Source organism: Aedes albopictus, chromosome 2 (assembly GCF_035046485.1).
Source record: "Aedes albopictus strain Foshan chromosome 2, AalbF5, whole genome shotgun sequence".
Taxonomy (NCBI): Eukaryota; Metazoa; Arthropoda; class Insecta; order Diptera; family Culicidae; genus Aedes; species Aedes albopictus.
The window spans coordinates 279,629,989-279,652,912 of NC_085137.1; the positions used below are offsets into that span (position 1 = coordinate 279,629,989).

Genomic DNA, 22,924 nt, shown 5'->3' on the forward strand with positions numbered 1-22,924 from the left:
CCTACTTTTAGTGAATTTAATCACAACTCGTCAATATACTGCTTGATGAAAACATTTCGATTATCTGTCATTCCAAAGGCTGCCTAAACAACATTGTTTAAGTGTTTTAAACATCCGACCACTATACAATGAACATTGCATTTAGTTTTCAAACGAAACAACACCCCCTGTACATAGCTTTCATTTCTTGTTCTGATCAATCACTATATCATTCATCTAACCAGATCGACAAATCTGACTAATGTCATCAACAATACATTCTTACTGTGTTATGCAGTTAAGGTCGTTTCTAGCCTATCGCGCTCCAAATGTCCACCACTGTACTGGGTATTCTGTAAGTGCGCTGATCTGTGCAGTCTTAATACCCTCTGTCTTGCGTCAGTAAATCTTTGATGTATTGTTGCTCAGTGGTTTCCAAAGTTAGGGACGAATGACGGGTCAAAGTCTCTCGTCAACAACAATAACAGATAACAGCTTCTAAAGATATTCAAACACCTGCAAACCAATAAACCTGATATCGATACTATTGGTACTACGTAAGAATGTTCAAATTGACACGATGGAACATGTAGTTACAGCAACAATGTGTGACTGGTTAAGTTGTAATTAAAAAAATACAAGTTTAATGGTTCGTTCGGTAACTTACTAGAAACATTTGAGTCAGATGCGATTATTTTATTCGAAAGTCGGGAATAAAATTAACTCAACCAATCCCTGTAACTGATAAGGGTCAAGGACTGAATGGTATCCGGTAGATTAATTTTTTTTAACTACAAAACATGACTATCCTTTCTCGGTCTGTCAGTGTACCAAAACACAACTATCCACGTATTCTCAGTGACTTCAATCACAATTACTTTCTGTACCTGTATTCTGTGAGTATGCCTGCGCAGTTACATACAGTTACATTAGTTTTAAAATTTTAATGTAAGAAAAATCAAACTGCCAACTGTTTCCTTGCAAGAGAAACATGTTATCATTCAGCTTCGTCTGCCTAAAGTATGCCAAAAATTCTCATCGACACAGAAGTCCTTCGATGACACTGAACGCCAAAAAGAACGATTTTAGCTAAATCCAAATGTTAAAGTCACGGGGAGCTCACGACCGTCAACAGCTCTGTTCTCACTTCACTCTCGCAACACATTGGCATCTCTGCAGTGAATTCAATCACGATCCTTTGATCCTATTCTCAGTGAATTCAATCACAACCGCCTATGTACTATCCAATGAGTACGCTCATTCATTCATTCGTCCGTTGCTTTCTCTCTGGATGGAAGTGAATTCAAACACAATACTCTTTGCACTCTCAGTGAATCCAATCACATTTCCTTTCTTTTTTTTTTTCATTGTGGGCTAGTGAATCCAATCGCAACCTTCTAGCTGATTGCAAGTAAAATCAAACACACTAACATCGCAATTTCGGTTGCTTTTTTTTCGGCAGGCTCCTTGTACTCCCGACAATGTAGCATTTTTTTTCACCATTCTCCTGCGCATCAAAACTCATCATTTGTTTTTCGAACGTATGCGACTGCACTATGTTCTGATCATTGTTGAAAAGCAAAAATAATAATGGAAAAATGAACGTGATGAAAAGCGTGAATAATTTTGTAACTCGGCCCAGCCATACAGGACGGATTGATTTAAAAGAGTACGTTACAACTGTTCGAGGTGCACACACTGTATACCGGCACAAACCCGCACATATACCAACAAAGCCTCCATCCAACGATGTATCTTGATTAGTCTGGTAAAATGTCAAAATTTTCGAAAACGCAAATCACCCAGTGCTTTTAAGAGTCATATGTTACCATTTAATTTAATCAATCTATAGTAATCTAAAATGGTCACTAAAATACATCCGCAGATGGCTATACTCACTACGAAGCTTGATATTCATATTACTTGCTGTCAAAGCCAAATTCGTGGTATTTGGCAGCACTGATCGTGATAAGAGTGCGATTGCGATGAAGTGGAAGGTTTGGCTGCAAGATGTACGCCTAACCCGAAAAAGAAAGATCCAAGGAATGATCCATACCAATGATTGGTGTCAAACCTAATCGTGTGTTGTTCGTACCGGCGGTTGCCTTGATACTACGATTGACAGTGCATTGCTCCTTGTTGCCAAAAGAACAAGCTTCACAGTGCTTTATTTCTCTGTGCCATCCTTTCAGTGAATTTAATCACATTTTTTTTCCTTGTGGTTTCCAAGTGAATCAAATCACGATAATCTCTTTATGCTTTCGTTGAATTTGTTCAGAACAGCCTCCGTGCGTTTCTAGTGAATTTAATCACGGTCCAATCACTGACTTTTTTGTTACAGCTAAACAGCAATTCGAAGGTGAAACACTCGAAACTTCAAATCTATGCACTACTTATTCATCAACTGCAAGTCTAAGTACGGCGGTTTCAACCGAATAAATCACGTTGAATTCATAGATGTAAGTGGGGCCTACATAGCCAGTAAATGAGCAAGGAATTCTGCAATGCTATGCTGAGGGTATCTGGGTTTGCTTCTCGTTTGGTTCAGAAACTTTTCGTAGTGAAGACTTCCTTGACTTCCTTGGGTATAGAGTATTTTCGCGCCTGCCATAAATAGTACAAATCTAAGCAATGTTGAATTATTTGAATAACTGTATAAATATCCGCCAACTACTTTGATACTGTGATGAATTTCCATGTTCCCTGTTGAACATTAGACAATACAATGATATTAACCATACTGTGTTTATCAGTCTTCCGGGAGAAACACTTGATAGCAATGACAGCATTGTGCAACAAACTGAAATATTTTGGCAGGTTGAAACATCTACCGCAGATCCATGCAGATTTCCATTACTTTTTTTTTTAAGATGACTGACTCTTGCAATAGATTAACATAGTTTGAAGAGCGTGTAAGACCAACATCACTCTTTGAATATCGAATACACTTTTTTTTTGTTATTGTGAAATTTAGGTATGTACATATTATTGTTTGTTCTGTATCTACGCTGAAATGTAATCTGAAGATTTTTTTTTTACTTAAATTTTGTGGCAGAATTGCTTTTAAATCACCGCTCGGAAATCTGTGGTAGTCCATTTTACGAGCTAATTTTATAAATGAAAATTAGACAGGAGCTCGCGTCTAAACACGTGAAAATCAATATCATCATCAACACTGTTGTCGTTTCCTAAAATGACTAATTGTATGAATTCAACTGTCATTGAAAACACGGAAACAAAACTCGTTCACCGACCTTAGTAATCTTTTTTCTTACCGGATTTTCTTTATTTATTTCTTCAACCGCATAATAAGTGTTTCTAAACAATGTGAGATCAAAAATGCACTAGATAAAAAAGGGACGAATGACCGAAAGGTTAAAGTCCCTCTAAAAATCAAATACACTAGATAAAGATTTGATGACAACCAACAAATGCTGTAGAGAATGCCAGATAAGTCTCGTCAATTCAAACGCAAGTGAATTCAATCACGGTACTTCTGTTTCTAGTGAATTCAATCACAGCTGTGTCACAATTTATTTTATAACACACAAATGATTCATCTCAAACTCGGATCATCTGCTGCAACCTGATTGCATTAGATGTGTACTTCAGAATATTATTGTCGGGCCGCCAGCAAACTGGACCTCGCACAAGCAAGTCGCGATGCGACCCAACTCGCGACGTTTTTGAATTATGTCAAAAGTAGTGCGCATCCTTGTCGTTGTTCTTAGCAACACAGCGCACTAGATGCGAAACATTTGCGACACTTGTGGACCAAGAAAATGGCAATTTTTGATTGAATGACTGTCTTGATTCCAACCGGATAGACAATACTGAAAACAAAGGCGCTCCGAAATACATCATATCATTCTCAGAATACTTTAAAACATGCATACATACCTTTATCAACGTTTTTTTTATTTCATGTTACCTGATCGAAGTCGTTTCCATCGCAGTTTTCTTTGCCACAACAAATAAACGACGATGTTCGATCTGAAATTCGCGAATCAAACCACTTAAAATTCCATAACTTCCTATTATACTGAATCATTTTATTCACACTGCAGCACGAGCGCTTTTCTCTTATAAGATTGGTTTTCAAACTAACGCATTGTCAAGCACGCATGGCTTTGTTTTGTGCTCGCCCGCACAAGCAAGAAAAAAAAATCAAGGTCACCACCAGCCGCGTCTGTGGCGACGCACCACTGATAATGTGCATTTTTCAGGCTGCATTTTGTAGGCATTTTTCTTTTATAATTATTATTCTATAATCGCTATCTCACTGCACGAACTCAAACACTTTTTTCTTTCATATTCTGTTAGCCATTCACATTTTAATGATCTTCATTTCACTTGAATTTGACAATGGACGCTCTTTTGCTCTCCTTTTTTTTCAACTACACGCTCTTCGGTCGGTTATTTTCTCTTCCAAGAACTTATAATCACATTTACCACACCACAAAAGAAGGTTTAATTACTAACAGCAATTAAAATCGCTTCCGTAAAGCCGAATCACCCGAGCACTTTTTTCCCGCTTTTTTTTTATCCTCGTCGCCACTTGTGATAACCGCGTCTGTTAAGAACGAGAGTGTATATTAGACTGACTGCCCGACTGCTGCGCTGTAGAGCGTTAGCCAGCTATCGCGTCACCACGAAGATGCATGCTGCAAACTAGTGCGTTGTACATGGTGAACAAGTAAGGCACTCGTCACCACACGGTGTAGTGTCTTTTTTTTTTTAATTCAAGTTTAGATGCTTTTCACCATACAAAATAAAATGGATTTACTCCTGCTGATCAACTGTGGGTGTGCGCCAAGCGGGTAGTCCATTAAACGATCCATCACCATCCATCATGGAATCGTAAATAAAATTATTAGAAAGCAGATTTTTGAATCAGTTTAACCTGATGTTTGACATAACAATAATGGGGACAATTAACAATTAAAAAGAAACTTTCTAAAACACAATATATGTCTAAAAACCTAAACAGTTTTGTCTTCGTAAATACGGCTCTGGGCCCATTGTGCAGTGTGGCGGCTGTATCACTTCCATCACCAAGCCACGTTTGTGTTGTTAATGATGGCTTTCAGCCTCTCGTCTATGTGCAGTTGTAGCCGTGCTGGTTAGAGCGCAAGGTACTGTGTATCACCATTATAGTGTCTCGGTTCGATTCCCGCCGCCGCCCGTATTTCTTTTTAAACATGTTTTGGTAATTGATGCCGCCGCTGCTGCCATGACCAGTCTAAAAATAGAACAAATAAAGAGAAACCAATGCGACAGGGCAAACGCACACATGCAAAATTTTCCTTTTCCAGATTCTAGGAAGCCAATACAATTTTTGGTACACTGCCACCTACCAATTTTTGTATTTGCAAAGCCCAAACCGCATTGTATTAGAATCTGCCAATCTCCGGTTGCGTGTGAACTAAATGCGGTCCTACTTCATTTTTCCTGACAGGCGTTTTCCACCCGTGTTGCGCATGATGTTTCCAGTGGATAGGTGCCAGGCGGCCCGCTGTACATGTGAAAAACACGTGGAACACGAGCGCCGTCTACGATCGCATAGCGTAACCTTCGCTGTTACTTTACACAGTTATCACGTTTACCGCATTTATCAGAAAAGCGCCTCTACCGGAACTCTAGCATAAACGCAGCTGATTGCTTTCCATTGGGGAAAATAGACTACTTAGACAAAGTTACAGAACTCTACCGCACAAATATATTTTTAAAGGGTGTCCACGATGAAATTGGCACACAGAAAATATTGTACAACTTTTGATTGCGTTCGCCAAAATAGCTAATTTTTTGACCATGAATAGTATATTATGTGTAGCTAATACCATAAAATTTTCATTAAAATCGGTTTAGTATTGGCGCAGATATTGTCGATATCATAAAATGAGATTTTAGAAAATTTGGGCACCCATTTCAAAAAATTGCTTAGGCTATAGCTTTTTTATTACCTCATCAAAACGTTTGAAAATTTCACTCGATATTCTTAACATAGTTCGAAATTTATTTTGTATGGCGAAAAGCATCTAAACGCAAATTTCTCGAAATGAAAAGCTTTTACCGAAAAAATATTTGGTAGGTAACCAACCGGTCATCATTGTGCACAACTGCTACCAAATATTTTTTTCGATTAATGTGTTTCACTTCGAGAAATACCTACGCCTTGAGATGCTAATCGCCACATTATATTTTTACGATTTACTTTTAGCGATTTTTCGCGCATAGAAGCTAGCGCCACATTGGTCGATGCGCAGAGTAGGAAAACAGCCAAAGCATTTAACCTTCACATACCCGACCCCCAACAACTCATTTTCAAAATGCTGGCATTTCGTCAATTTTCATCCGATTTTTTTGAAGTCGCCCTTAATCGATCAAAAATTGGTGCTAGTTTATTACACTGGGCTGCAAAACGGTGAGTCGATAAGGAGAGCGTCCAATATAGCTCTGGTCCTCACAAGCTCCTACCTCATGCTTCCACGGGTCAAGCGATGACAAAGACCGCCAGCTAAGAGTTGTGTGCTTAGCTGGTAGTGCAGCCTGGGCACTGTTGTCCTTCTGATTTCAGCTAGATTGAGGAGGTACGATCCGAGTGTCTGTTCACCAAGGAGGTGCGGCTCAAACAGCGTCTGTTATGGCATCCAGCGGCTGAGTAAGAAACGCTGCACCACGCCCAGCTAGATCCAAGGTGGTAGCCCCATCAGCGTGGTCGTCCCAGTGTTGGTTGGGACGTTAAACAGAACTGGCACGATGGCCCTCCGGTGAGACAGGAGTGTTGGCGTAGGCCCAATAAGCCACCCGTAAAAATCCCCATTGCGAATAACATAGGAGAAAATACGACTCGATACAATCGGCAAAGACCCACGCGACGAAATAAGGACTACGATTGGAAACTTGGAACATGGAATTGCAAGTCACAAGGTTTCGCAGGATGTGACAGGATAATCTACGACGAACTACATCCCCGCAACTTCGACATCGTGGCGTTGCAGGAACTTTGTTGGACTGGACAGAAAGTGTGGAAAAGCGGGCATCGAGCGGCTACCTTCTACCAAAGCTGTGGCACCACCAATGAACTGGGAACAGGATTTATAGTGTTGGGCAAGATGCGACAACGTGTGATCGGGTGGCAGCCGATCAACGCAAGGATGTGCATGTTGAGAGTTAAGGGCCGTTTCTTCAACTACAGCATCATCAGCGTCCACTGCCTACACGAAGGGAGACCCGATGACGAGAAAGAAGCGTTCTACGCGCAGTTAGAGCAAACATACGATGGTTGCTCGCCGCGTGACGTGAAAATCGTTGTCGGCGACATGAACGCGCAGGTAGGAAGGGAGGAAATGTACAGACCGGTAATAGGGCGAAACAGCCTGCACGCCGTATCGAATGATAACGGCCAGCGATGTGTGAACTTTGCAGCCTCCCGTGGTATGGTAGTCCGAAGCACCTTCTTCCCCCGCAAAGATATCCACAAAGCCACCTGGAGATCACCTGACCAACAAACAGAAAACCAAATCGACCACGTTCTAATCGACGGTAAATTCTTCTCAGATATAACCAACGTCCGCACATACCGCAGTGCGAATATAGATTCGGATCACTACTTAGTCGCTGTATGCATGCGCTCAAAACTTTCGACAGTTATCACCACGCGTCGAAGTCGAACGCCGCGGCTCAACATCGAGCAACTTCGTAACGTAGAAAGGGGCTCAAGACTACGCGCAGCAGTTAGCAGTGGCCCTACCAACGGAAGAGCAGCTTGGCGCAGCTACACTTGAAGATGGCTAGAGGGACATCCGATCCGCCATAGGTAGTACCTCGGCTACAGTGCTAGGCTTCGCGACTCCGAATCACAGAAACGACTGGTACGACGGCGAATGTGAACAGTTGAAAAACGAGAAGAATGCAGCATGGGCGAGAATGTTGCAACACCGTACGAGAGCGAATGAGGCACGTTACAAACAGGCGCGGAACAGGCAGAACTCAGTCTTCCGGATGAAGAAGCGCCAGCAGGAAGAACGAGATCGCGAAGCGATGGAAGAGCTGTACCGCGCTAAGGACACACGAAAGTTCTACGAGAAGCTGAACCGCTCGCGCAGAGACTTTGTGCCACAAGCCGACATGTGCCGAGATAATCACGGGAATATTCTCACGAGCGAGCGTGAGGTGGTCGAGAGGTGGCGGCAACATTACGATGAGCACCTCAATGGCGACGTTGCAAGTACCGAAGGTGGCGTGGTAACAGATCTAGGAGTATGTGCACAGGACGAAAGACTTCCGGCCCCTGACCTTCAAGAGATTGAGGAGGAGGTTGGCCGGTTGAAAAAAAAACAAGGCCGCTGGAGCAGATCAACTACCAAGCGAGCTTCTAAAATACGGTGGAGAAGCACTAGTGAGAGCACTACACTGGGTCATTACCAAGATTTGGGAGGAGGAAGTATTACCGGAGGAATGGATGGAAGGTATCGTGTGTCCCATCTACAAAAAGGGCGACAAGTTGGATTGCGGGAACTACCGCGCGATCACACTACTGAGCGCTGCCTACAAGATACTCTCTCAAATTTTATGCCGCCGTCTATCACCGATTGCAAGAGAGTTTGTGGGGCAATATCAGGCTTGATTTATGGGTGAACGCGCTACAACGGACCAGATGTTCGCCATCCGCCAGGTGTTGCAGAAATGCCGCGAATACAACGTGCCCACACATCACTTGTTCATCGATTTCAAATCGGCGTATGATACAATCGATCGAGAACAGCTATGGCAGATTATGCACGAATACGGATTCCCGGATAAACTGATACGGTTGATCAAGGCGACGATGGATCGAGTGATGTGCGTAGTTCGAGTATCAGGGACACTCTCGAGTCCCTTCGAATCTCGCAGAGGGTTACGGCAAGGTGATGGTCTTTCGTGCTTGCTGTTCAACATTGCTTTGGAGGGTGTAAGGGGCCGTCCATATACCACGTGGACAAAAAAATCATGTTTTTTGACCCCCTCCCCCCTCCCCGTGGACAAGCGTGGACTTTTCATTGACCCCTACCCCCCTCCCCCAATGTCCACGTGGACATCCGGAAAAAAAGTTTTTTTTTCATATTTCTAAAATAAATGGAAAAAGTGATTTTGAAAAGTTTTTTCTTAATATTTTTTTCTCATCGTAAAACGATTAACATTAACATGTCTTAAATATGATTTATAAAATACAAATATTCTATAGTTTTACATAGAATACAAACAAGTAGCACAAAATAGGTGCCTACAAGTTTTCAACATTGTTTTTAAATCAGCTTAATGTTTGTGAGAGTGTGGGTTCGATTCCCGCTCCAGTTGGTGAAAATTTTCCGTCAAACGGAAAATTCTTCACTGGGAGTGTTTCGTGTGATGTCCATCGGCTAATGTTGGTGATTCTTCAATGTCCAGTCTGTACAGCCTCTGGTTGAAGATGGTATTTTTTAGAATGTTTGTTCAATCTATGATTGTCTGATTGTTTTGTTGAAATAAGGTAATTTTTAATTCTAGATTTTTGTTGGGATAAGATTATAATACTTAGATTCTTACAAAAAAAAAACAAGATTTTCAACACACAATTGTATTGCTGAGGTTTAGACTTTAATATCCATTAGAAACATCTTCAATTTCAAATGAACCTACAAAAACAATTGAGATAAGTCTGCAAATCCCTACATGCATTTTGAAACTTTGAAGTAATTTAAAAAATTGATATGGAACTTCGAGAAATCCATACAGAACTTGAATGGAAATTCTCTGACTGAAACACCAACATTTGCATGTTCCGCACACCCTCCAGTTCTACACAAATCTCCAGAATTTTCCTCGATGAAGAAAACTCATGAGAAAACTAAGTAACTAGAAATTCTGATAATTTAAACCAAATTAGTCTGTGAATCAATACCATGATTTTTTCCTTGAAGAAGTAACTCAAAACTAAAAGACAATGTATAATAAAATTAAATCTAAGACAGGACTGTTGAAGAGAATCTCATAAATAATACGACATAACTTGTTTCGTTTATAGATTCTTGTTTCCTAATTTGTACGTATATGTTGTCCACGTGGACATTTGACGAACCCCCACCCCCCTCTCCGTGGACAAGCGTGGACTTTTCGCGAACCCCCTCCCCCCTCCAAGCTGTCCACGTGGTATATGGACGGCCCCTAATAAGAAGAGCGGGGATAAACACGAGTGGGACCACTTTCACGAAGTCCGTTCAGCTGCTTGGTTTCGCCGATGATATTGATATTATTGCTCGTAAATTTGAGACGATGGCGGAAACGTACATCCGACTAAAGAGTGAAGCCAGGCGGATCGGATTAGTCATTAATGTGTCGAAGACAAAGTACATGATGGCAAAGGGCTCCAGGGAGGAATCACCGCGCCCGCCACCCCGAATTCATATCGACGGTGATGAAATCGAGGCGGTGAAGAATTCGGGCTCACTGGTGACCGCCGACAACGACACCAGCAGAGAAATTCAGAGGCGCATTGTGGCACGAAATCGTGCTTACTTTGGACTCCGCAGAACTCTACGATCGAACAAAGTTCGCCGTAACACGAAGTTAACCATCTACAAAACGCTGATTAGACCGGTCGTCCTCTATGGGCACGAAACATGGACCATACGTGCAGAGGACCAACGCGCCCTTGGAGTTTTCGAACGGAAGGTGTTGCGTACCATCTACGGCGGAGTGCAGATGGAAGACGGGACTTGGAGAAGGCAAATGAACCACGAGCTGCATCAGCTGCTAAGAGAACCAACCATCGTCCATACCGCGAAAATCGGGAGGCTACGGTGGGCGGGTCACGTCATCAGGATGTCGGATAGCAACCCGACTAAAATGGCTCTCGAGAGTCATCCGACCGGTACAAGAAGACGTGGAGCGCAGCGAGCTAGGTGGGTCGACCAAGTGGAGGAAGATCTGCGGACCCTACGCAGAGTGCGGAACTGGAGACAAACAGCCATGGACCGAGTGGAATGGAGGCGGCTACTATGTACAGCAGAGGCCACCCCGGCCTTAGCCTGACCGGTAAGGTAAGTTATTACACTCAAGTGGTTATGTAATATCCGGAACCACTCCGGAGATATTTCAGATTGTACTGGGGTCAGGGGGTGGGGGTCTTGTATATTTTGCCAAATGGCTTAAAGTTATTATTTCGTGTGTTATTGTGCTTGAGAGGCCCCCGCGGAACCTGTTTCAGGTATTCCGGAGCGGCCATATCAGTTGCTACATAGTTCAGTTAACTTTTTCTGCCCCATTCTCTTGAAATCATGAAGTTTGATACGTCGCACGACATGTTTTGGTTACAATCCAGAAATGTCCCCGATGTCACCCCCGTGGAACCTATGCTAGATGTTCCGGGGTGGCCATGTTAGTTGATACAGACTTCAGGGTATCGTTTCTGAATTAGTCATTCGAAATCATGAAGTTTGATATGTCGCACGACATGTTTTGGATGAAAACCAGAAGTGTCCTCAATGAGGCCCCGCGGAACCTGTCACGGTGATCCGGATGGGTCAACTTGTTCAAATCTGGTTATCGCAGTTGTGTTTTATTGTTCGCAATAAAAATTCCGCTGAAAATCGATAATTCAAATTCAATAACACACGAAATAATCATTTTTAGCAATTTCGGCACCTTCCCTGACCCCAGTACAATCCGAAATATCTCCGGAATGGTTCCGGATATTACATGGCCACTTGGATGTAATAAACTTGCACCAATTTATGATCGATTGAGGGCGACTTCAAAAAAATTGGATGAAAATTGACGAAATGCCAGCATTTTGAAAGTGAGATGTTGGTGGTCGGGTACGTGAAGGTTAATTCATTGCAGCACAACTATTTTATGCGGATTTGTGTAGGGACGAGGGATCATTTTCATGGTAGGTATCGTTTCCCCACAGTCTGGCCTAAACAAAGGAACATTTGCACATGGATTTATCATCCGTAGCGTACTACCGATGCAAAACGTTTCTACATTGTTCCTTTCAAGGGCTATCCTTTCGTCTGCATGCACACAATCATTTTCATGTTACTCTCCAAGAGGGTTGGTGGGTTCAATACTGTTTGAAGTTGTGTAAGTGCTCTAAATTTGAGTTTTGCTTAACTCAGCAATCATCCATCCCTTTACGTTGAGTTGCTTTTGTTTTTCTATTATCCACACTATAGACACTATAGATACCATAGACTCGCGGATGTGAAGACAACTGTAGCCAAACGAACTGTCAGTTCATGCAGCTGTATTGCATGCAGACATACGGTGTACAGTCGGAACCCGCTCGTTGAGCCACAACCTCCACCCAGTCAACGAATTCGATTCGTTAGTTGGGTGAAGTAACAGCAGCACAATAGGCGTGCGCATTGTTTTTTTTAATCATGTTTAGGTTGGAAGTAAAAAGTAAAAAATTTCACTTTGTTTCACATTTAGAGCAAAACTGATACGTTTTGCAAGATACATATAGAACCAATGCGAGAAATAATTATATTCACTTATTTTTAGTCGGTGAAGTGAAAATACAGATGATTATGAAACCACCCGGACCAAAGTTCAAACACAAAACGCTTTCAATGATTGACAAAATAAAGATTACTGATGTATTGAATTTGTTTCGAAGTAATTGTACATATTGTTTTATTTTAAGAAATATGAAATGAAAAAACCATTCCTCTCGATTATCAGTAAAGTTTAAGAAATCAAAAACTCATTAGCTCGCCCCTCGGAATTACAGATTGGTTGTCATTTTCAGTTTGACATTGAATTTTGACATCCAGATGCTTTTTAGTTGGCTGACAGCTCAACTAACGGAGCCCCAACTAAAAAGCCACCCAACTATTAAACCCCCAACCAGCGGGTCCCGACTGTATTTAGAGCACGTACAGGGTTATTACAGAAAGGTCGGTTTGGAAACCGCAAAATCCGCGCCAGGCCAAATGAAATCCGCGCCGAGGTCACCAAATCCGCGCCAGTACAAAAACATATGGTTTTGATGAATCAAACTCATATAATGCCAGATTTTTTTTGAAAAAAATTACTATTCGTGACATTTGTTGCAATACATATGAAGAATATTTTAATTGAAAAATTTAGAACAAGAGTTTAAAAATACGTTGAAGGCAGGTTAAAGTTTTTTTAATTGACTTATTTTTTTTTAATTAATAGTTCCTTGATTGCTTAGAGACACCACTGTTTAACGAGAATAGAATTTGCTGTTCCCTGCAACAGTTTCAAAAAAGGAGCTTTCTTGACGAAACTTTTGAAATAATTTATAGCCAACATAATGGTAGATATCCTGAAAAAAGTCTGGAGTAAGTCATAAAAGCTGGTTCGGAAAAATTGTATGATCATTTTCAGAAACTTTTAAGAAATTCATGAATTACTTTTTGTAGGCATTTATATTGCGAAGATACAAATGGAATAATACTAGTACATTTTTTTTTAAATGGCCAATACATTTTAATCCTGAGGGAAATATTTCTGAAAAAACATGAACTACAAAAATGTCTGAAAATTTTAAACATTAAACAAAAGGGATAAAAACATATTATTTCGAGAAAATTTTATAAAAAAGAGTTTCTGACCACACCTAACCCGTGGAAATTCAGTGAAGATTTCAGTTAAAATGACCTCAGTCATAGGAATCCGAAAACATCGACGATTTCTTCAAGTATTCTGCAAAAAAATACTCCAAAAAATCTACCAAGGAACCCTTTAATTACTGTACCCGCAACGAGTGATTCGATTGGAAATCAAAGAGAAATTTTATTATGACTGCAGAAGTTTACGTACTTTCAGGATAACTTAATGAGAGTTTTGAGCAAACAAATCGATTCGACAAAAGTTCGACTATTAACTGATTCAAGAATTTAGTCAATTTCGTCATTATGGAACTTTTCCACAATGAATCAAAAAAATCCTTCATGTTTTTTAAACTTTTGCTAAAAATTCTTATGATTAATAGGGTATTGTACCATTTGGGCAGGTGTACCTATTTTGGGCACTTGCCGCTATAACTAAGTAAATTTCAAACCGATTGATTTGAATTTTTGTACAGAGTTAGATACTGTACGTGACTAACTCTATACAAAATTTCAAATCAATCGGTTTAAAATTGACTTAGTAATAGCGGCAAGTGCCCAAAATAGGTACACCTGCCCAAATGGTACAAGACCCTATTCTTTCTAGAGTATTTCCAAAGCTTTTTCTATGGTATTCTTTAAAACCTCTAGAACATCTTTTCAAACGGAATTTCAAACATTTTACGACATAGTGTGTCATAAAATCAATTAGATTGATATTTTAAAACACACACAAAGCCTACAAAACCAATAACTTTGTTTACAAGATTTTGTAAAATTTCTAACGAAATTCCACCAAATGTTTACCCGAAATTTCCAGTACTTTTTTTTGCAAATTCCACAAAACAGATTTCAGAGTCACCATAAAGCTCGAAACTAAATCACTAAATGTTTTTTTCTTAACTGAGCTTTTGATGCAAAGCAACTTAGGGAACATCCATAAATTACGTCATGCTTTTAGGAGGAGAGGGGTTCAGTAAAGTGTGACCAAACAAAAATTTCAGAGAATTTCAGAGGTCTCATACAAAAAATGTGACAGACGGGGAAGGGGGGGGGGGTCCGAAAATGGGCAACTTTTGCGCAATATTCCTAAACTGTTATTTAAAAAAAATATTTTATGTTTTTCTGATTGTGGTGAACTTTATGTCTAAATCTATCTATCTATCTATATATATATATATATATATATATATATATATATATATATATATATATATATATATATATATATATATATATATATATATATATATATATATAAATGAGTTTGAAGTTCCTTTGAGGCAACAAAACTCAAAAACGGGTGGACCGATCAGCATGACTCTTGCATGGTACGATTCGTATTCGTGGTGGCTGTGTTTATATGTACAAAAAGTTATGAAAATTAATTGAAAATGAAGAAAAATGTAAAACTAACGAAATTTGCATGAGCTGGGCGGGAAATCAACACGATCGAAATAAAACCGATCTAGAGTGCCATGCTGCAATGAACCCAACAGTTGTCAAACCACTACAAATGGCAAAGGCGGATAAGAAAATGATAACAAGTTCTGTTACCTGGTTATCATTCGTTTGATAATTGAGTTTGTTATCATTTAGGTTGAATTAAGAGCCAACATAACAAAAATGATAACTCATATTTACTTCTCGAATACCAAAATGATAAGAAGTTAAGTTATCATTGAGTTCAAGTTGATAACTAATTGTGTTATACAATATTTTGTTCAACATTTCATTTAGTTATCAACATGAAAAAATACATGTGACTGATAACTGGTTTTGTTATCAATTAGTTATCATTTAGAGCTATTTTATCGACCAAAATAGTAAAAATCTACTTTACCGACATCGTCACCTATTGAAAAAATTTTCTTGTCTTACAACCAATGTTTTCGACTATTGCGCCCAGGCGAGTCTCGAACCCTGATCGAGTGATTGTCGGTCGCAGCCGATAGCCCCTATACCAACGGGACTCATTGAGAGTGAGAGTAATAAAAGGCTACGCTTTCGTACTGCAGTCGCATTGTAGGTGGGAAGCGGAATCTATTTTTAGATTCGAGGTTCATCAGACTCTCAGTTTTGGGAAAGCTTTGAAATGTGCGTTTGGAAACAGATAACATATTTTGTTATCATTAAGTATTTTTATGTTATCGCGATAGACCAAAATTATCGATAACTAAATTTGTTATCATCTGGTTATCATCAATTGAAAAAGATGATAACAAAAATAACAAAATGATAACACTGATAACACAGTTTATTATCAAAGTGATATCACTTTGTTATCCGCCTTTGCTCGGGCGTTTGCCGGGACAGCTAGTGTTTAATATTAATGCATTTGAAAAGCATTTCCGCCAAATCCGCGCCGTAATTGGCAAAAACGCGCGCAATCCGCGCCAGTTGTAACAGCCAGGGCGCAAAATTTCCGAGCAGACGATGAAGCTCACCGTGCGGCAATTTTCATTCACTTGCCTGCATATTCATATTCAGCTGCTCGATACTCATTTGTCAACTGAATGAAAGTCAATGGGCCTTTTCATTTGACGTCTTAAGGAGAAACTTCAGATAATACAAACATGGCTGCTACAATGGCTGACTTGGTCCCCTACTCACATTTTCAAGAGCACCAATCTTGAAAATTCGTAAACAAATGTGCTCGATTTGTAAAAGCTGCCTCTTTTTGCAAGTGAGCAAAGCCAGGAAAAACAAGTGCGGCTTGGTTCGATGCTTTGTTCGTCAGATGTGTGCTTCTAAAGTTTATATGAAAAATTGCAATGGGATTTCTTGATGTTTCACCTTAAATCAGCTGATTGTTCGGGCGTTTGACAGTTCTTCTATGAAGATGACACGTTCTTGTTAGCAGCTGTTGTTCAAGCTTTGTAAACAAATGCATGCACGGATCTGTCACATGAAAAGGCCTATGCATATTTGTAAACATCTTACAAAGTGTTAAATTGCTGATAAAATATTTACGTTTCGATTACATTTAACGGTGCTTTACACAGATCTTCTCGCAGATCTTATCCCATTTGATTGTTGTGGAGTGTTTTTGGAAGGAATCGTAGCCATAAACGTAGCTAATTATGAAGATGTTTCCCGATCGGCTTCATATTCAATGACTACGAATTGACTGACTGTGTGAAAAGGGAGAGCGAAAATGAATTTGTTCTGAATGTTCAGTGCAGAATAATTCAAATTCGTGCTGCTTTCAGTCAATGACTATGAACATTTTGCACCCTGGTAACAGCCCTGCTGACGTATTACTTTGCATGGACGGACACTTAGGGGCTGTTTATAAACCACGTAGACCAAAGTTTGGCCATCTCAGACACTCTACTTCCCTCTCGTATACTTTTGCCATACAGCATTTTTTAAATTTGTATGAAACGTAGACTTTGGCTAGATCCTTCTTTCCCCCCAAAAAAGCCTACGTGGTTTATGAAACGACCCTTTAAGGTTGATTTAAAGTGGAAATGGGCAATCATTCAACTGCACCAAGATTTTACCAATTCAATCTTAATTTGATTCTATATTGCCCATTTTCACTTTAAATCAACTTTATGTTTACATGTAAAGTAATGATTGCTCTAAATATACCGTATATCTGCATGCAATAAGGCGTCAGCACCGTTATTATTTGGGAAGGACAGCGTGACGTCATAATCGCTCAGTACACTCTAATTTCACGGTTAAACACACTAAAATCATATAGCTCAACCATGTCTCCACGACTCTATGGTATCTATAGTGTCTATAATCTACACCGGTTCACGGAAGCTGTAGAGACAGCAAAAACAACTACAACACCACAGCTCAGCATAATTTGTAAAAGCGGTAAACAGCACGTACGTCAGTGAAGCTTTTGATTTTATATAGGGGGTAGGTGTATAGGGAGAAAATCGATAATCCTGCTCGCTCGATACCGGGTAGGGGAAGAATAAGTATGAATCATCAATGAAAATACTCGCAAGGGTGGTTGATTGTGCTACACTACTTGGGTATTAAAACAAATGAAAATGCACGAACCAATTTCCAAAACATGATGAGCTGCCATGAGTAACAGTTATACAAAATTTTATGCAATTATACGGACTTGGTGGTCTAGTGGCTACCGCTTCTGATTCATATGCAGAAGGTCCTAGGATCAATCCCTGGCCCGTCTCTTCCCTCCTACTTTCCTATCTATCTACTTTCTCCTCATCTCTAACTCATGTACAGGGGATGGCTAAAATGTTTGGAACAGGCAACTTTTTATCTCCCACAAAAAAAAAAAATAACATGATGTAACTTTTAATAGAGTGCATCAAAAAATCTTAAATTTTGACTGTTTGTCAACCTATTATACATATGTGCATCATTGGTACAAATTTGCGCTCGATTGATTAATTTTTCGCGAAGTTAGAACCGTTCGGGTAAAACACTTTTATTTAACCAACTAATTTTTGAATTGTCATATCTCTGATACCAGTGAACCTAATTGAATGATTTTTTAACGTTTATCATCAATATATTGATACATAAAACGACGTTATAAAATGTAATATTTCTTTCAAACTTAGCAATCGTTATAGCGTGACTGATTTTATCGAAGGCTGCAGACAAATCCGTATAGATGACATCCGTTTGGGCTCTCTCTGCAAAGCTTTCCGCAATGTACGTGGTAAGACACAATAGGTTAGTCGAGGTCGACTTACCTGAGATGAACCCATGTTGGTCGTCACTCAGATACTGTTTGCAATGTTCCATAACTACTAGTTCAAACAGTTTGGAGATTGCGCACAGTGATGTGATACCGCGATAGTTGCAGACGTTCCGGCGATCACCTTTCTTGTGAACGGGAAACATAACGGCAGTTTTCCAAACCGACGGGAATTCACCACTTGACAAGGACAGGCTGAATACGTGCTGCAGAGGAGTCAGGAGATATTCAATGAACCTCTTCACAAAAACGGATGGAATAGGAGGCAATCAGTGAAGTACTAGATTGAAAGTAGTGAGCTGGATTTTTGTATGGTGAGATGTTCAATTCTCCATTTCTGCAATGAAATGGTGCAAACAGCGTGGGTTATGTGATTTCTTGACTAATTTGATGCTGTTTGAGCAAAAGTTTGGGTAACTGTGTTGTTGAAGTTGCATGAAATAAATAATACAACAACAAAGTTATCCAAACTTTTGCTCAAACAGCATCAAATTAGCCAAGAAATCATATAACCCACGCTGTTTGCACCATTTCATTGCAGAAATGCAGAATTGAACATCTCACCATACAAAAATCCAGCTCACTACTTTCAATCTAGTACTTCACTGATTGCCTCCTATTCCGTCAGGGCCAGAGTTGCTCGATGACTTTAACGACGAGGCGGCTCTGAAAATCATGGCATTGTCGATGTCAAATCTGTATATACTACTTCCAGTCATTAACGGAACGTTGCAAGCGGCTTGGTGAATTTGACGTTCGGGAATGACTTGATTGTTGAAAGTACTGGCAAACTTGTCGGCAAAAAACTGGCAGATGTCATCGGGGTCACAGGAGAATTTGTCGTTGAAGGTCATGGTTGAAGGAAAGCCAACCTCTTTCCGTTGACTGTTAACGTACTTCCAGAAGGACTTGGGCCGAATTCTCAGATTCCGTTGGAGGTTTTCCTGGTACCGTCGGAGGCTCAGGCGACTACTCAAATGGTATGCGGTGTTTAATTTCTTGTAATGGTCTCGCAGCGAAACTGTCCGATATTTCGAGTACTTCTTAAGCGCAGCTTTCTTCGTGGACTTCAGTACACGAAGCTCACCAGTCATCCACGGTTTGTTGTTCAGGAAAGCTTTCTTAGGTACATGTCGCTCAATCACATGACCCAGGATGTGCAAGAGAGTCTGAGCAGCATCGTTCACATTGCGTTCGTCGAGGACAGCGGTCCAATCGATGGCAGATAGAAATTCAATAATGCTTTGCTGGTCAGCATTACGAACAATGATCGTCGAGTGTGAGGACTGTGGTATTTTTGGATCCTCACTTCTTGACAGGTTGACTAATAATGGCTCTTCAAACATCACGGCCTACTAGGCAGTATTATAAATCACCACATCTCCTTTTCTTCCAAGTGAAGTGAGAGAAAGTTTCCAAAGATGTTCCCAAACAGAAGCGTCACACTTCAGAAGTCCTGTAATGTAGTCATAGTTACAGTTATCTATTCAAAATCGAAAATTCAAACTCGAAAGCTGAATCCTAACTAGATCTTTGACAACATTCGCGTGAGCATAAATAAAGTATACTGTACAGTACACTACTTTTCCAAATACTCGTTGATGCCGTTGGGGTTCTCTTCAATAGTATGTTGAGCACATATCCTTGACGACTGCCTCACTCATCAGCAAATGATTCACTTCATTTAGTTTCATTTACCTACACTCGATCTTCAAGGTTTTATCAAGTAATTGTAACACTGATCACTTTATAAGTTCCACAGCATTCTATTTCCACCGGAATTGGTAGATGACATCTACCACTCTAACCGATTCCTTCTAGGATGAGCTTTTACTTCCTCCAACACAACGCTACGGAAACTCCCTTTCGAGGCGAGTTTCTCTACCCAACTGCCACCGAATTCAATTGTTGTTACGGTAGCTCCTTTTTGGCCATGTAACCTTGGGACTAAGGTTGGGTAGACCATATCCTTTCGATTGAGTTGATATCCTCGTCTAAATACCTTAACTTTTTTCCGCACATGATAAGATTTTGAATGCGTCGTGGTGTTAGGGCATCGCGCGATCATAGCAACAACGATGGAATTTTGTCGTCAAGCATTCATAACAAACCATGCTCCGCGTATAATGAATAGCTCGGCATGTGCGGTCGCGATGCGATCGTTATCATGAAGTCGAAATGATAAATTTTGATTTTCGGTCACTTTTTGTGCATTCTTATTGCCGAAGCTTCATGATATGCATATGAATGTTATATTCTTAATGATGAATTCGGGTTCCGGGAGCATAAGTGGCGTAAATCGGGATGAATAAAATTTATCGCGACTTGTAACATGATCCGATAACGGTTGATCCCGCGATAAAGCGTGCATCAGATGCTTTGATTGTCTCTGTGATACGAGCACAGTGCGAGGGTGACGCATCATGCTACCGCACGAACAACGGCTATCGTTGATTGTTCGTATCGTGTATCAATTATCGTTAGAAGTGATTTTCTTCCATCAACGCCGCGGATCCAGTTAGCCTAGTGGTTAAGGCTACGGATCGCCAATACGGAGACGGCGGGTTCGATTCCCGTTCCGGTCGGGAAAATTTTCTCGACTCCCTGGGCATAGTGTATCATTGTACTTGCCTCACAATATACAAATTCATGCAATGGCAGGCAAAGAAAGCCCTTCAATTAATAACTATGGAAATGCTCTAAGAACACTAAGTTGAAGTGAGGCAGGCCAAGTCCCATTGCGGACGTCGAGCCATAAAGAAGAAGAAGAAGAAGAGAACGCCGCCACCAGTTGATTTGCGACTGTTGCGAGGTCCACGATCACAGCGGAAAACTTCGTATTCCGTACCTGTCCAGAGAGAGTTCGTGAGTCCAACCACGTTTCGGTTAGAACGATGATGTCGTAACACCCATCGGATATTGCGAGTAGGTATTCATTCGTCCACGTTACTATTCATTCCACCAGCGTTTTAATAGTAGATCAATACACCATCGTGATGATCTCGCCTTGCATTCATGGATTTGGAAGAACCTGTCATCGGGTGTCGAAAGATATTCGCTACTTCCGGCAAGACCATGACTTCAGCACCAGGTAATGGTATAGGGTGGGGCGAGGAATTGGACTAGACTTGAGGCTCAATAATGCAAAAAATACCGCGAAATTAAAATAAACAAAAGTTAAACAATTCTATTCATTATCATTGAATTCAATCATAAAATACTTCCTAAACGATAAAATATGCAAATATTAAAATTGACTTGAAATGTGCTTAAGCCACAAACATTTTGAGTAATATCAACTAGGGTAGAAGCTTCAGTTTTGGCCAGTTGTGAAGAATTAGCTTAAGTTGAAATTCACAAATACAAAGAAATTTAAAAAAAAGTTTTGGCCAGCCCGGAGTTTTGGCCATAGTGCGGTATTCAGCCTGTAACGACCTAAATTGGCATACATTTATTTTTTACTAGTAGATTCTAATAAAATAATATGATTGCAGCTGTCAAAACCATACATTTTGAATAAAAACTGGAAGAAAAAAATAATTTTCCTTAAAAAATCAGCTCCCATATATCTATTTTGGCCAGGGTGCTTCTAATTTGGTCACTCCCATAAGAAATACACGTGATTGGCCAAAATAGAAACCAAAACTGAGAATATGGCCAAAACTGCGGCAAGGCTTCTATTTTGGCCAGTGCCACTTTTAATACCAAAATTGAGTATTAGCTTGATTTCTGCAATTTTCTAATAAAGTATAGATCGAAACCTTTCATTTAACACATTGATAGTTTTCGTTGGATTATTGTTTATTTTTATAAAAATAAGACGGGCTTGGTGGTCTAGTGGCTACCGCTTCTGATTTATATGCAGAAGGTCGTGGGTTCAATCCCTGGCCCGTCCCTTTCCTCCTACTTTGTATCTTTCTATACACTTTCTCTCTGCTCTCTACATATACAACTCATGTATATAAACATGTTCATAGCCGTCGCTAGAACAGAAACGGGTTGAAAAAGCCATTTCCCTTTCTTCCAAACTTCCACAGCGCAGTGTCACAATCCTATTAGAAAACGCCTACAAGTTATTATTATTATTATTATATTTTATTAAAGACACTTTACCAAAAAAGTTGGCATTCGTGTCCAGCCTACAAGTTATGCAATCAAGCGAACTGTGCCGCACATCTTCAAAAATAATAAAAACACACAATTCTATCACCTTCCCCTGGTATCCACAAACCAATGTGTGAACCTTCTACCAACCAATTCCCACCAACACTCCAACATCCGCATGAATTTGTGCTGGCGCAGAGGTATATTCGGCCAGATGTGGATACAAACGATTGCAATCATCACTTCCTTACCCCTTCCCCACATTGACCTGCAACCTGACGTGGCAGGCGCCATTGTCGCCTAAAAATAGAAGATCACCAACGCTCACACACTGACGATGCCTGCTAGTCCCCGGCAGTTATCTCATTGGTCCTTGTGTGAGTGTAGGTGGTCTGGCGATACTGGAGTAGCATCCACGGGCGGTCAATCAAGCTCAAGCTCAAGCTCAAGCTATTGTTTATTTTTATAAAAATGATGTCCCTTAAACTGGCCAAAACCGGTACCCGCACCCTTTTGTGAATTGAAAAATTTGAAGCAA

At 40.3% G+C, this 22,924-nt stretch overlaps 1 protein-coding gene across 8 annotated transcripts in view; it reads right to left on the reverse strand.

Annotated features, from left to right (window-relative positions):
- Window positions 1-22,924, reverse strand: part of LOC109417392 (protocadherin-like wing polarity protein stan) — a 139,997-nt gene that overhangs the window by 55,301 nt on the left and 61,772 nt on the right. The window lies entirely within an intron of this gene.